General features: G+C 32.3%; 1 protein-coding gene and 1 long non-coding RNA gene across 3 annotated transcripts in view; one reads left to right on the top strand and one right to left on the bottom strand.

Annotated features, from left to right (window-relative positions):
* The window catches only part of LOC118187050 (uncharacterized), a 66,605-nt gene that overhangs the window by 34,585 nt on the left and 15,110 nt on the right, over nucleotides 1–16,910 (top strand). The window lies entirely within an intron of this gene.
* Nucleotides 11,731–15,991, bottom strand: LOC118187051 (uncharacterized). Its single transcript, XR_004757880.2, has 2 exons — nucleotides 15,042–15,991; nucleotides 11,731–11,891 (listed from the first exon to the last, which is right to left on the bottom strand). It is a non-coding gene; the product is annotated as an uncharacterized LOC118187051 (long non-coding RNA).

Raw genomic sequence — 16,910 nt, forward strand, 5'->3', positions numbered from 1 at the left:
CACTGACGTAATATTAAATCTTTCTATTCTCATTCTTTCTTTAAAAATGACATATGATACTTTCATTTTTGTCTCTTTCGCTATGACGTGGCCGCATAGTACTTCGAATGGTTGATCAAAATTTTTCTACTTTTGTGCCTGAGTGCTTCTGAATATTTAACACATACTTTGACTTTTCTTTCTTTTCTTAAACAGTCTTTCTTTCTGAATCAATGGTTGGTATGTATGGCATTAAAAATATCTTTTAATTATACCAACAGTGTAGCCGCTAATAACATACGTGTTGAAAAATTTTATTAAAAAGTATATGTTGCTTTTAATATTTGGCTTAGTTATAGTAAGCCATATATAATACAGAACATAAGAAAAAGTTTGTACGGGCGAAAGCCTCCACAGAATTTGGTTATAGGTATCAATATTCAACTATGCGCCAAGTTGTGCAGATTCAGAAAAAATTCACTAAACGCATTCAAGAAAAATGAAAAAGTTGCTGTAATTCTCGACATTGAGAAAGCCTGGCTAGATATTTACGAAATAATGAAATGAATGACCCACTGGAACTCATTCTGCTGATTAACCAGACAGAAAATTCAAATTGGTTTCAAAGCAGACCTCTTAACGGCAAAAGGCCAATGCTTTGCGATATTCTAGCTATAATTACAGCTTTTATATACACAGAATGTCAAAAACAACTGACGGTTTTTTTAAAGAATTAGAAATAGAAATAAAGAATAAATGGAATTGTCAATAAAAAATAAATGGAATTGTCAATGGAAAGAAAAAATTTGTAGTTTTTAACAAGTATTTATTATTACTACAAAATCTGTATACTTTGCGATGATCTTATCGTGTTTTGAATGTCACAAAGACAAGTGACTAATTTGCTGTTGAACACATTAATGCAGGCAAGGTGTTAAGGAAATCATTGCACGCTGAAGCATGGCTTGAGAAATTCTTTGCATACAATTCTAGATTCAGACTTTTAATTCAATAATAATGAGAAGACATGTTTCATATACCTTTTTCGTTTATGTAGCCTCAAAAGAAATATGTATAGCTAAAACAGGAGACCGAGATGACCATTTTTTATTCTCTTAACGCAGAATCATTGGTTTTGGACATAACTTCCCGAAGATAATCATAAAGATCCTAGTGATGCGAGCGGTTCCTTCATCTTGCTGAAACCATCACTCACAATGACGATGATCTACAGTATCCTGAAGAAACGTATGAAACATGACTGTATGCAAATGAACATTTACAATAACTGTTTTGCCAGCCTTGTTAAAAAAAAAAAAAATGTGACCAAATGATGTCAAATTCTACATCACAAAAATTCCATACTGTATAACCGCTATTTAGGTACCGCGGATAGATAGTTAAAAAGAGTTTTATTGATTCTTTGGAGCCCAGTTTCGGTAATTCTGCTGCAGTAATGATGTGTTGCATGAACCAACGTTCATGTACACCAAGCTACTTAGTATACTGACCATGATGACCATTAGTATAATTAATGCGCTTTGTATCTTTTACATTCGGCAACAATAAATTGTTTTTGACCAGAGGCGTAGCTAGGGATTTTAGCGCCCGGGAACAGCTGAAGATTTTGCGCCCCTTTCTGTATGCCAATAATGGAAAACATTTTATTCTAAAATTTCATAACATCAATTTGGCGCCCCCTGGATGCTGCGCTCGGGGACAGATGTTCTCCCTTGCCCTACCCTGCCATGACATTGTTTTTGACTTACGGTTTAAATGAATGATATTCCATAACTAGAAAGAAATACATTTGCTTAGTACTCAGCGGATATAGGCATTGTTCTCAATTTCAGTCGACGTCAGAAATAATATTAACAAGATCTAGAGTTTCCTAGATCCGGTTAATAAATGTTTTAACATCGCTATGAAAAACTGCCTTGTAGCTTGTAATTACTTTAAAATCACAGCTATCCTTCGGAATGTCAAAACAATTGGCACTACCAATTCTTCGTTGTACAGAAATGCAACGGATTCCTCCGTTGTACAGAAATCCAAATGCTTTGCAGTCTTCTTAGTCAAAAAATTGACATTTAAAAGTAATATACTTCATGGATATGACAAAACGAATAAAATTCTGGTAAATACTTATGTTTTAAGGGTAAGAGCCTAAAATGCAGTCAAAATAACTTTTGTATTTGCTCCTAATCAAGCTAGTCATAGCCTGTGTAATTACTGTTTATGCTTCAACGCTGAAGAATATTGGAGATTTCTTGAAAATGTAGAAAATACGGTCATAAATTTGTTCTAAATGCTCTTTGATTTGTATGAGATTCAGTTGTAACCTGTGCAATTCCTGTTTAGACTGCAGCTCTGAAGAATATCGAAGACGTCTTAAATTATATAAAATACCCTTGTAAAATTTCTTTTAAATGCTTCTTGATTTGTAAGAGATTCAGCTGTCATGCAGGACTCAGAAATCAAGATAGATGAAAAATATTATGATCTTTCTATCAAATTTTTGGTATAACTGAAAAATTCACAGCTGTTATTTAATTAAAGCCTTCGGATGTTATAACACTTGACTGATCAGCATTTAAACGTCCTCACGCCGTTTTTGAAAATGCTTTAGTAGCAGTATTCTTAATAATTTTCACCAAATGCATCAGCGACTTTCGAATAAGAGTGCAAGCCTTCAGAATAAGGTTTCTTGTTTAAAAAATAAAATCTCAGATCATTAGGGTTATAAGGTATTTCTTCCGCCTTCTTAGCATGTCTTCGTGGTGTAGTGATCAGCACGCTCGACGCGAATTCGAGAGGTCGGTGGTTGGAGTCCCGGCGAGGCATTGCTCATTTTTCATATCTCCTGCTTCGAAATAACCTGATGTCTCTCTACAGGGTAAAGAGCGTTTTTTAGCTTCGGACTTTATTTTTGGGATCATATATAATTCTCGAATTCCACCATAACCTGAGAGAAATAAAAACGATAATACTGGAAGATACTTTCACGGGTTTAAATTCAAATTAAATTTAATTTATCTATTGGCTTATTCCAAAATCTAATTACTTTTTAGCAGTTTCTGGAGTAAATTGGAACCTTCATAAAAGTGTTGCAGATTTTAGTTGATATGATTTAATGGCAAATACTATATTCGTAAATGCTTCAAGTTTAAGTCTGTAAAATTCTAGCTAAATAAACTTTACTTTATTGGCTAGATCTTTAATTGGACTGTGAAGCGACTGACAAACCGTGAGGAGGGTGAAAAGACCCTTTTATTCAACTCAAGAAAGGATTTACAGACGGCACTCCTGGTGTTTACAAAATAGCCAATACTCAAAATAGAAATATAAAATTAAAACTAAGTCAAATAATCAGCCGAAGCTGGACAGACATAATTAACCTCGAGTTGGCTTTTAGCCCTACCACCGTCGTACACAAAACGGCAATTAAAATGCACAGCCGTAAAATAGCAAGCTTTAATATCAGCGAAACAACGTGGCCGAACGGCAGAATGCCCTCTGTCTGAAGAAAATCCGACACTTAAATAATAGAGCTTATAGCTTAAATAGTACCTTTGCATATCATGTGAAAGTGAATATCATTCTGGCAAGAAACGGAAATGAGGGAAGATAGAAAAACTAAGTAACTGAACAATACTGGTTCATTTAAAACTAAAATAACATTCTAAGTCTTCAAAATTGCATTTTCTGTTTTATTTATTGTAACTGAAAGCAATTGTTTCATTGCTTTAATTTGCTAAGAATTCCAGTCCAATCTGTTATTATCATCAAAATATCGTATCATTTTGGGTCATCTTCCAGGTATAAAAGTACATTGCTTAAACGTGTAACAAAAAAGTCCTAGAAAAACAAATATTTGCAGTACTTTTTTAAAATATTTTAATGTTTCTCTCTTTATGGCATTTTACATTCAAAAACGAGTCCTAGAAACAAGCTTTCAGATGTGAAATACTTTGCAAATTGAGTTCGTCATAAGGGCTCTACCAGACCTAATAATATAAAGACAAGGTGTTCAATACTCTCTCGAATTTGTTTATATTAGACAATGTCATAGCAGGTAAATCTTATAATATATATGAAGGGTGATTAAAAAAATATCTGGCAAAAATGTAAAAGCAGGCAGGGAGACCGAAATAAGAATATTTTGTGATAGAATTTGTGTGCAGATGACGCGTTGAGGTGGTAAGGAGCTCTGCTGAGGGGAATCACGTGGGAAATAAAGATTTATGCTAGCAGAATGCTTTCATCTAGCACTCAGCTGCGCCCTGTACCACCTCAACGGACCCCACACACCGCATTCCACTACAAAATCTGCTTACTCTGGACCTTGCTACTGGTTTTACTTTACTGCCAGGTATTTTGGAATCATCCTTTATATACATATAAATACACACTGACGCGCACATGAATCTTCTGTAGCCTTGTTACTTTCAGTCACTATACTAAACCTTGTAAAATTTATTCTACGGTTATTATTTCGGAGCTCTGGTGAAGAAATGAATCATCAAATTAATTTTTTCACACTCTCTTCTTATCACCTTAATTTTCTTTCCGAGTCACGATAACTACAATAGTTTTGTAATAATCCTTCAATGATATTATTAAACATTTGCTATCTCCAACATACAATTTAGCAAGTTACTGATTATATTCACCTATTAAGTTTCTGATCTTCGCATCTCTGACACTGCAAAAATACTTTTCCGTGCCGCTTTTTAGTCGTAAAATGGACTCTGAGTAATGATTGCTTTTTAAGCTTTATTTATTATTTTTCATTGTAAGTAGCGATAATAATGACGCTATCTTTATTTCCATTTCGTTATCATCTGTTACTAATGTTCCCTCACGAGATTTCCAGTCGCTAATCATTAATTATCAGCTGGTAGTTTGAAAGTCACATTATAAAGATATCACGTGTACGACGTAGATGCTTTCAGTCAAAATAGAGCGCTAGACAACGTGATAAGATGTATTTACTCTAGCGGATTTAGTTTAGGAAAGTAAAGCCAACGGTATATTAAAGAGCTTCTGTTTGTCCAGCTGATCTCTTGCTCATTTCAAAAAATTCTGAAAAGAGTGGTATTTATATGTTTTGAAAGTAGAAACAAGGCAACATAAATATTTGAGGCTCACTAGTTTCTCAAAACATACAGGTTTTGAATATTGTAGCAAGTGAATTATAGTTGTTCATCAACTGAGTATTACAACAGTTTTGTCAGCAAATTAGAATTTGAAGAAAATCTAATTAATATATTGCCCTTTATGCTTAAGTTAAATAGTTAAATTTCTGGTTCTTGTTAGCTGTAGGAAATATATGTATTTATTTTTAATTCCACTGTAGCCATTAAATTTATCCTACCGGAGTCAAATCTAATTGCTGAATATATAAATAGGCTTAAAATTAGATTAAATTTATCCTTTAATTGGAATTAGTTTGTAGAGTACAGTGAATGAACTTCTGTGTGTATACGGGAGTAGCAGGAAACTACACAGGAGAAGGGTTAAAGTACCCTTTATTAACTCTTTTGAAAATTTACAACGCGTCAACTCGACGCTAACAAACTTCGCCTCCGCTTGGGTGGTAACTGAAAATCACGTAATTAAACTAAAATATGAAGATATTAAGAAACGATAGACCTATACTAAAGGGCTCAGCGAGATTCCGTAACTTAAATCCCCTTCTACGCTAGTGGCAGCAAAGCAATGCAATTAAGCCACTTGAAACAGCAATAAGAAAACGTAGCTACGGCAGCGATGGCGATTAAAACCTAACTCTCCCTCTCTTCTACCGAAACTCGTCTTTTAAATACTTTTTTCAAGGTAGAAAAATGTGTATTTCCTTCCGCGCGCTACAACATCTAACTATTCTGGCACTGACAATTAGGGGAATGAAGGTTTACAGGAAAGGTTTAAACTCAAACTTTAATTTGTTAGTTAAAATAAATATAAATCCCTACAAAGTTTTCATAAAAATTCTAAGGAATCTAAAATCTTTTTTTATTTTTAATGAGCAAAAATGTTCTGCACTATTTGGAATATTTTTACTTTACTACTATTTGGAATACCTCTATTTTATTTTGCGTCACATTAAGAACCAGAAATATTTCAGTTCATTTGATTCAATAAGCGTTCCCTTGCATTCAAGAACGAGCAGAGAGTGCTTGTAGGGTATTTTTATTGGAAATGTAAAAAATTACTGCCTAATCGCTTTCGAAATAGCATCTCTGGAAACATACATACTTGCTCCACCGCTCCTGCCATTCCTGAAAACGTCAGGAGAACACCTCTTTTGTAATATCTCGTAGTCTGGTCATCTCGACGTTTGCTTCACGTGTCCGAAAACTGTAAGAAAGAACATTAAAAAAAAATCCAGTTAAAGTTCTGGCAAATAAAGTAATTTATCACTCTCCTGCGATGACAGGGATTTTCTAAGAAATCCTTAACTGATGTGGCCGTTGATACTGAGGGAAGCTGTTCAACCACTACAAGCTGTCGGGACGCAGATAGCATCTGCTATCCTAATTCTTCAGTCGTTTTCTTCTGACTTTGTAGTCCAAGCGTACAAATGCTTGTACGTAGTCCTCAGCATTGACAGTGAACAACACGACAACATAAATTCATAATGAATAATACTCAGATTATCGAAATAAACAATCAATATGACTCTGACTTTCAATATGCTGGCATTTGTTCTTTTCAGAATTATAAATGTTGATGTATGTATGCCATTCTGATAACTGGTTTTTATCTCCAGATCATAGGCAAAACACAACTCGCTATAAATGATATCTCGCTTAACATTTGATAGACACTTATTTTATATTTAACACCGTTTGTACTGCAGTACAAGGTAAGATATTCCAGATATTGTCACTTGGTACATTTCTTTTATTCAGAGTATACTAATGCCGTCTGGCAATCAAATTCAAGTACACGGTTTCATGTGCGAGACACGACTTTTCAGCTAACTTCTTAAACATAAGGACATTTAAGGTGTAATGACGAATTTAATAATAAGAATTGTTGAGCAATTTTGCAGCCTTTTTTTTTTTTTTTTTTTTAACAGAATGAAAAAGGAAGGTAAAGATCATACGCTCTTTTGATTCCGAATGCGTTAAAGTTCTACTGGTAGCAGGGCCGTCTTAAGGAATTCGGCGCCCATGGGCTACTAAAAATAATGCGCCCTTCTTCCTAAGAAAATACACAGAATGGCAAATGGGAGTTGGGAAAGTTATACAAAACAAAAGTGTCAGAACTAGAAAAAAACTATTTATTACTTTTATAATAAACTGTTATCTTTATTGTAACTTTTCTTTAAAATCACTTATTTAAAAGATGGGTATAAATGTTTACCCAGATTTGAGGGGATTATCTCAATAATGACAGTTCCGATCAGTTTTTAGTCTAATCCTTAGAACTTGATCGGAACTATTATATGATTCTCCATCAGTGCCTAACATAAACAAAAATAAAATTTAATTAAATAAAAAACCATTTAAGAACAAAAACACACCTTAATCTAAACAAATGTAACTTATATATTTACTTTCCTAGCTTTTTCTTTGGCAAACTGATCAATAATATCACTAGTATTTAAATTTTCAAATAAATCTCTTTCAATAGACAAAATGCTTAAATCATTGAGTTTACTCTGTCCCAAAGAAGATCGTAAGTAATTTTTTATTCCTTTGATTGCTGAAAATGATCTTTCGCCACTGCAGTTTGTTGTGGCGATACTTAAAAATATGCGCAGTGCTGTGGTTACGTTTGGAAATGTAGATTCAATTTTTAACTCGATTATTGTCTTTAAACTTAGTTATGCGATAGATATATTTTCGGTATTTTCCAATAAATTCACATGTTTAAAATGTAGGCATTCTTCAATAAAGTTATTTTCTAAATCATTCTGATATATTTCGCACAACTTTGCAGCATTATTTCTAATTATGTCTTCATTTATATTTTTTAAATTAACTAGAAACCCAAATGTTGAATAAATGTCAACATATGCACATTTTCTCTTTTGTACTTCTGCTAGAATTTTATCAATAATAGCATAATATGTTTTTATGCGGAATTCGTCATTTGCATCAAGTTGCACTTCTTCCGACGTATTTTCGTCGAACTGTCTTTTTCTTTTCCGTAACCGTTTGTATTCATAACAGCCAGATAATTTTATACCTTCTGATTTGTAAAGGTTAAACGAATCTATATTTCGTTTCGATGGTACAAATTTTTCTAAAGAAGCATATAATGAAACAATGCATTCAATTGTAATATCAACTTTTTGAAGCGATATATTAGTTTTATCGATGGTTTCCAATATTTCACTCCAAAATGCTATCATAATAGCAGTTTCCAATGAGTTGAACTCATTTAACAACCCCTGGGCTTCAACTTTTGTTGCAGGCTTTTGAAAATTATCTTCGTAAAGTTTAGTTAAAGCATTTTTAAAATTTTCATAGCCCGAAACCACTACTTTCACTGAATCAGTGTATGTAAAAGGAAAAGCACTTACCTTAGGAAGATAATAATATAATTTAATAATTTCCACTTAATTTTCAATTTTTAATTCACCTTATTCAGTCGACAAATACTAAAATTATATCAATTTTACTTTTGTCGTGCAATCTATATTAAGGTACGCATCAGTGACCCCTTTATGTTCCTATCTTTTATCAGGATTGTTAAAATAATACAATTTACGTTTAGATAAATGAATATGCCCTGGCGACGCGGTGAGTATATGTAGGTGGTCTTATATTAACTCCAGTACAGCTCCCACAGTTCAAATGCGACTGAAACAAAAGTACGATCGGTAGGGTGTTACTCCTATTTCGCGTTGCCCTTCTCTATCTATCGTTTTTCAGCACATTTGGAAGAAATAAAAATCAGTTTAATATTTTAAAAAGTGTTCTAATTTAAAAATAAGTAAAAACAAATAAAATGAAAAATAAATTTTTACTATATCGCAAATAAAAAATTGCCGCCTCAAAAGGCGTGCGCCCTGGGGCTATAGCCCATTTAGCCCTGTGGTTAGGGCGGCACTGACTGGTAGGGGAATTTCTGAATACTTTTCTCATCAAAGTTACTAAATGGTAAATATAATAAATATTTTGGAAAAAGCAGTGTTGGAATAAAAGTCAGAACTTAAACTGATCAGTTCTGGTAAACGTGCGAAATCTTAAAGAAATCTTAATTCACTAGCTGAAGCAGGCTTGAAAGTAAATTCAGTGGAATGAGAAAAAAAGCAGATTAAGGTACTAACATTGCTCAGTGGACATCTGTTTCTGACAAGGTTCGTGTTCTTTATTGACAAATTTTAATGCTGTTTTTATTTCGTGTTCTTTATTGAAGAATTTTAATGCTTTTTTTTTTTTTTTTTTTTTTTTCTGTTTAGTCGACATAAGTTTTACTAGTACTTACACTGACAAGTGACATCAAAATTTTCTGAAGAATTAAAATATGATATAAGATCTTTGAGATATAATCAAAGGATTTTGTTAATTTGAAAAAAAAAAAAAAAAAAAAAAAAAAAAAAAAAAACTTATAAGCTGAAGTCAAGAAGGAAAAGTGGGAATTTTAGATTTACAATAGAGAAGGAAGAAAAGATAACGGAATTATTCTGATTATTTTTCAATAAAAGAAAAATTAAAATCTTAAAGTAAGTTTTTTTTTAATTAACTAATATGTATAAGGTATTTTCTCCCTTCTTTCCGCATGCCTTCGTGGTGTAATTAGAAGCATATTCGAAGCGTGTTAGAGAAGTCCGAATTTCAAATCTCAGCGACGGCATTGCATATTTTTCTCGTCTCTAGCTTCAAAAACCTTAATGGCTCTACATATGTTAAAGAACTTAGAAATTTTTAATGTTAATTAGCATCACAAATCTTTATTGTTTTGTGTCTAATGGTGGAGTTTGTTTAGTTCATAAAGAGATCTGAAGAAAATTTGATCATTGTTTGGCTTTCTATTGAGGCGTTCCTTTTTTATGTCTTCTTTATGATACACAGAACTTTAACGCTGTTTCGAAAAGTCAAATCTTGTGACAACCTTTCATCAAGCTGTTACGGTTTATTGAATTTTTTAAATGTCTTTAAGAATACTCCCTTTAAAGGGAAATATTTCACTTTACAGAACAGAAATTAGTCCTGAAACAGCAACTAAGAGTGTAGGGTTTTCCTTATTTTGCATAACAAATTTATTTTAAGTTTGATTTCCTGTTTTAAACTTCTCAACTTTCCTTCACATTCTCTCGCCAGGATGTAAATTTAAAGTTAAGTGCTATTTAAACGTGTGAATATCACAATTTATTCAGAGCGTGTTTCGCTAGCCAAGCGCACGTTTCATTGTTATTTCGCGGTCACGCTAGTAAGCCTCTTGGCCTTATCAGATTAGTATCACTCCGGTTAGATTTCTGCGAGTCTCTTAGGCGTAAACTTAAGCCCGCTCTTGCACTATTTATTTCAGGTTTGACTTGTATTATATTCTAAGTTTTAGTTCCCACCGCAAGTGAACGGTGTTTTTGTGACGCGCGAAGTCCGTGCTTTTCTGTTAAATTAGTTTGAATTAATTAGAGGGTTATTTTTCACTCTTCTTCTGTGCTGGTAATTAATTCACGCATGTGCGAAAATTCGCCAGGTTCATTGTAGGATCTAATTTAGTTTATGTGGAATAATAGAGATAGGTTCCACAAGAGAAGTAAAGAGTGTGATTAAGAATAGTTAAATAATTTTTTAATGATGACTGATTGTGTGAAACTTTGAATTGTTAGATTGCTTGAAACTTTCTTGCTTCTCACATTCACTCACTAGTCCCCTCCACAAAAAACATTAAAAAAAATGATCGGCTTCATAAAATGAAGCAAAGAATTCCATTTAAATTCATAAGCAGACGATATGTTAATGCAGACATGTTGAAACGTATTAGTAACTACTGATGCTAACTATATTTTGGATAGTTCCCAGGGATTGGTTAAAAATTCCGTCAAACTATTTGTATATTTACTATTGCTTCTCATTTCCAGGTGATTGAATGTCTCAGTTAAAACGTATACTTATAAGCGTTCAAAATTTATTTATTTAGGCTTTGGTCAGTACTGAGAGTAGAGAAAGAAATTTCCTCAGAGAACAAAACAAACTAAGACTATGTAGGTTGCAGTAAATTTTCTTATCAGAACGATTTCAGCAAAGTCCTGAGGCAAAAATAAACACTGATGTTATATATATATATACACTTGTATGTATACAGTTACATCGCACATATTTCCAAGAAAGATCTGCAGACTGGATTTGACTTGAAATTGTAACCGTTTGTCCATGTGTCTTCTGTTTATTTTGTGGTTCTTTAATGCAGCTGAGAAAGCAGTCAAACAGGGAAATAGGAAAACTCCTCAGTATAAATTTTATTTATTGATTGAAGTTATCACTTGGAATGGTAGATTGGCTGAATTCCAAAATAATACAGGATTGATCACTCGATTGTAAACGTGATATGGTGAAAAAAAATTATTAAAAAGCACAAATAAAATAAGAGTGTAAATAAATTTACAGCTAAGTCAGGTATCAGAGACTAAAACTTCAAGAGAACAAATTCCCAACTTTCAGTATGTATTGTTAGACGACTAGCAAAGCAGTATATGGTTGCATATATGATCATTTTCAAACACCTTCTTTAATTTTGTACCAGTTTATGCTCTGAGATGGACGTATTTAATGAAAAATAAATATTTCATTATGTTCACATTAACTTATTTATTTAAATACTACTACAATTAAAGTGAATTTTTAAAATAACAATTCGTTTCGAGAGAAAAGTCGTATGTTGTTATGCATTGTATTACTGTAAAAAGACTGTCGAGAAATATGTTGACTGAAGTCCTTGACGTAGAAACCCTGAAATTAAAAATAAATAATTTAAAGATTCAGAATAATTATTTAGTGTATTCCAGGTATACTTTCTATATATACTAGTAAGAAATAACAACAGTTTGATTCTAGAAATACATTCTTGATACTAATAAAAGAAAATACATTAATTCTAGCTAGTAAATTTATGACTAAGAACTTAGTAGAAATTAATTAGGATAACTGTATATGTAAGCTGGATGTAGGAATCCCCAAAAAGAGGAACATATAACCCTTCATAAAAAAATTTATTTTTTGTTTCTTAAGTATTTCTTGTTTCTAAATTAATAGTGATAAAATAGAAATAACTTAAAAAGTGGTAAAGTGTAATTGAATTTGCTAAGTAATTGGTTGATTTTAAGGTCTGAAACATTTTTACTAAGGTTATGCCTATTTTACGGAACATGCGATTAATTAGGTTAAATTTAATTAAAGTTATTTAATTTATGTGAAATTTATGTGAAAGCTATTTATAAAGCTGCAACTCGTACAACAAAGTGTATAAATTTAGACCAAAACAAGTTAATGTTAAGCGTAAAAATAAAAAAGAGGCACACTAGCAAACACACTAAATTGTTAGTAATATCTAATTATAATCTTCACATTATCTGATCTCGGTCACTCAGACTTAAATTAATATGTTTTGAATTATTGAAGGTAATAAAAACACAGTTTTTCGCTTAACTCACAGAAACTTTTAAAAGTACGACAATTGCTACGAACACAGTACTAAATACGAGAAATCCACCCAAGAATTCTTATATATATGTAGATGGTCTAAATATGTTTCCGTAGGCTGAACGTTGAAAAATACCAACATTTATTGAAATTTTAAGGCTGAGTTGACTAGGGTACATTATGGTATAGAAGCGAGGAGTCGTTATTTAAACAAAAATTCGAACAGGGGAGTATTAAACAGAACAGTTCAAAGCTATTAAACGTGTCACAAATAGATTTGCTTTTTAATGCTTTTTATCATTTTGGATTTCCTTAGAAATTTATCATTTTAATGATTATAAAGAACTTTAGATAAATAATTCGCATTAAAATGTAAATATATTGTTGCGTACAGAACTCATGATAGCCTGATAAAACTTATTTTACCAAAAGAAACACTTTACAGCTATAAAACATTCTACAAATAAAAATACACGTACAGCTCTCCTCAGTGTGACAAAGCAAAATCAATATTTACCATTTAAATTACTAAGAACTTTAAACACTACACAATTGAATGCGCATCCAAAGAGCAAAGCTCTCTCTCACGATCTCTTAACAGCCCAAGGTCAACGATGAAATAAAAACTGAGAGTTGATGCTTTCTTCTGTCTTATGTAGTTTTGTCCTGGCCGCAGAGAAATCTTTTGCACCTTCCATTTCTCGAAATTACTGAAAGGCAGATATGGTTAAAGCTACATGTAAAGGCCGGATACGGTTAGAGTTACGTATAGGGTCAGTTGCAGTTATTTAATAAGGATAAGGATAAGGATAAGGCATAAGAATAAGGATAAGGATAAGACAGTTATTTAATTACAGTAATACATGAAACGCCCGAAACGTCGCCAAATTTGACGCCTTTTGACGATTACTCGCCAGATTTGGTGACAAAAATGGTCGCCAAAACCATCTTTAGATTGCAATATCTTGTCAATTTAGCAAGGTAGCCATTTACTTCGATGTAAAATAGGACTTGCTCCTATAGTCTTTCTTTTCCGGCAGAGCTTCGTATCTTCAGCCATTTTATGTTATATTATAACAAAAGACACTACATTTTCCCATATAATTTCATTAAAATTGTTTACATATATATGAATTTCGTAACGATATGAAATGAAAGAAAGAAAAACCATAAGTTGTGAAAATTGATGATTTGTTCTGATAGAAATACATATTTAGGTGATTAAAATTCTCCTTAACACCAACGTTTGAAAACCAACAAAAAGGATAGTCATCTTGTAAGTTATGTTATGTTAATTAACTAGGTACTGTGATTTTGATCTTTACAATAACTTCTTTCTTCCGAATTCCTCACAAGAATACAAATTAGTCTGGACTATATTTAAGATGAGTGTTTTGATTCTTAGGAGGGGAGCACTTCTGGAACTCGCGTCTGCCGTTAGTATTTCATCAGTTATATTTACGTATAGAAGGGATATTTCGGCTTAATATTAATTTAAAAGTGATATTTCGTATTTTTTAATGTGATTTAAAACTTAATTTAAAAGTGATATTTCGGCTTAGCATCAGCTGGCATTCTCACCAGCCGATGCTTTAAACTTACGCGCCAGTAAAATAAATAAACTAGCTTATTTCATATTCTTTTGAACCTGTAGTCTTAGACTACTTTACCCGCATTCTAATTTAATTGTGTGTTATTGCTTACTTTGATTTAGCCACAAGTGGTAGTCTGTAGCTCAAGTCGTGCTATGTTCAGATCACAATAAATAAAAAGACTAAAGTATAGACTAAATAAAAGTACTACCGCTGCGTCTTGAAGGATCACAAAGTACTAAACTAAATTAGTACTTTGTGATTCTCGACGCAAGATAACTCGCTATCGCGTCTTAGTAGGGTCTGAAAGATTTTATGTTTAGTTCTAGTTATCAGTAGTAAACCTACAATCTTATAAAACAGAATTTACTTGGATTTTGGGTAGTGCTTCATTTAATTTTCAAATTTTAATTTTATTTCTAGTTTACAATTATTCCTTTTTTCATCTTCTTAAAATTTTAGCTGCAATTATTTCGTTTATCAAAGAAGCAGAAGAATGTAAAGCTTTATTGTAAGAAATGTTTGATCGAATCAAAAAAACATTTTTTAATGGATGGCACTAGGCATTTTAGGCTTTAATGGATGGCACTAGGCATTTTAGGCACTAAGACCAGAAGCGGTGGTCATTTTATTATGAATGCATCTAATGGGTGACCACCGTTACCTCCTATGAAAGGGAAATTTACATCCATACATTTACTTGTATTCGATCTCGATTCTATCGGTACAATGGTCAGAGTCACTAACCACTTTCCAGTCTGGGCAGCGATCGAATCAAAACTGAAAGCTACTATCTATAGTAAAAAAACTTAAATATATTTTTTCCAAAATTTAAACAAGATATTCAAAGATTAAAAAAATCAAATACCTTTGTCTCCAATTCATGAGGCTTTCCTTTAACCAATTCAAAAGTGTCCCTAGAGTATAAGATCACGTAAATTAGCGGTTCATCACAAGTCTTGTCTACTTTGCATAGAGTTTTCTTTATTCCTGCTTCTTAGAATTAAAGAATTGTGTAAAAAAATATACTCGCAGACTGAAGTTTTCAATGAATATTCAATTTTGTAATTATTTATATTAATTATCCACAACTCAACAAAAATTGGATTTCTGCGGTATAACGCATGGAATATGCAAATTAGGCGACTGAACATATTACGTACATCGTGCAACTGAACATATTGCGTACATCGTGCAGTATTTTACCAAGCTCAAATAAAACTGCAGAATAGTATAGAACTAACACGGCAACATGTGATGGTTTCATTAAGAACGGGTACTTTCTTTGTTATCGTTTATGTCTTCTTGTCTTTGTTATCGTTTATGTCTTGATTTTTTTTTAATTAAAAAAGTGCAAAATCTAAATATTTACATAACTTAAAACACTTCGATAACTCAGTATATGATTTTGACGAAAGGTTGTCGAAATAAACACCGTAAAAGTACTTATATATATAGGATGTATAGTACCAAAAAGAATTTCAGTTACAATAACTCAGTAACTGAACGGATGGAACTACTGAAAAATTTTGTGCGAATGAACAATTGAACACTGGAGAGCAGTTGATTGACAACTTGAGTTGTTATTGCAGCTGTCTGATGAAAGCCATACCAACGACGTCCTTTCAGAACTGGTGGAACGAGAAATTCAAGAAGCTCAAAAAGATGAGTGATTCTGAAAAAAAAAAAAAAAAAAAAAAATTCTGAAACGCGCAAGAAGGCTACATGTTTAGTAACGGAATCTAAGAGCCAGTTTATACCTGATGACCCTGATTTGGGCAGAAGTTCGGAAGCAAGACAAAATTTTATGGATGCGACATCTTGTAAGTAATTTTAAAAATTGCTTCCTGAATGGGTAAAAGTAAATGACACGTGACACTAGGAAACTTCGCGTAAAGGCAAGGATTTTTAGAGATATTGAAGCCTTCGACAGTATAAACGTAAAATAAATTTTCATATGTGGCCAAAATTATATATGGGCTTGATTATACATGTTAGTAACAAAAATTAAACAGATGTAATTCTTTATTCATAGCCACGTATTTCCCTGTCTTTATTTACTTTACAATAAATGTGACCTTGTGTAACCCTGCTTCGTTAACCGCGGTATAGAGAAAAAAAAAACTGCGTTTAATGTGATTAATTAATCCACAAACAATGCGCGCTAAATAAAATCATGTCTAGGGATTCAAATGAACAGTAGGAATAATTATATTTCATTTATATAAATATATTTAATTTCATTTGTTTGAATTTGAAGTGTGTATATATGACGTATATTAGAGCAGAGTTTCTTAAACTGTGGGTCGCGACCTCCTTGGGGATCGCGGGACCTGCAGTAGGGGGTCGCCAAAAATTTTAGCAGTCTTGATATTTTTTTAAATTATTATTATAATTTTACAATACCAAATATTTTTACACAATGTATCTGAAAATAGACAAAAATAAGACAATACAGACAAAGAAAAAACGAAAACGTTTCGACACATTCTTTTTATAATATAAAAGTTCATTTTACTTTCTCTGCACTTGACGCTGTCATTTCGTCTGTTACTTATTTAAAATTTTCTCATTGTTCTATGTCTTAAAATTTGAATTTAAAGTTATCGACCTAAAACTGCAATATTATATTACAGTACAAGTGAAAAATTGACAGTTTCACTCATGCATATGTCGAATTTGCGCAATGCTTATATGTTCCCACAAAATTTTCGTAAATATTATGGGGTCCAGGGGT

The sequence above is a fragment of the Stegodyphus dumicola genome, chromosome 1 (assembly GCF_044657685.1).
Source record: "Stegodyphus dumicola isolate Sdum_Otavi_A_Nest chromosome 1, ASM4465768v1".
NCBI lineage: Eukaryota > Metazoa > Arthropoda > Arachnida > Araneae > Eresidae > Stegodyphus > Stegodyphus dumicola.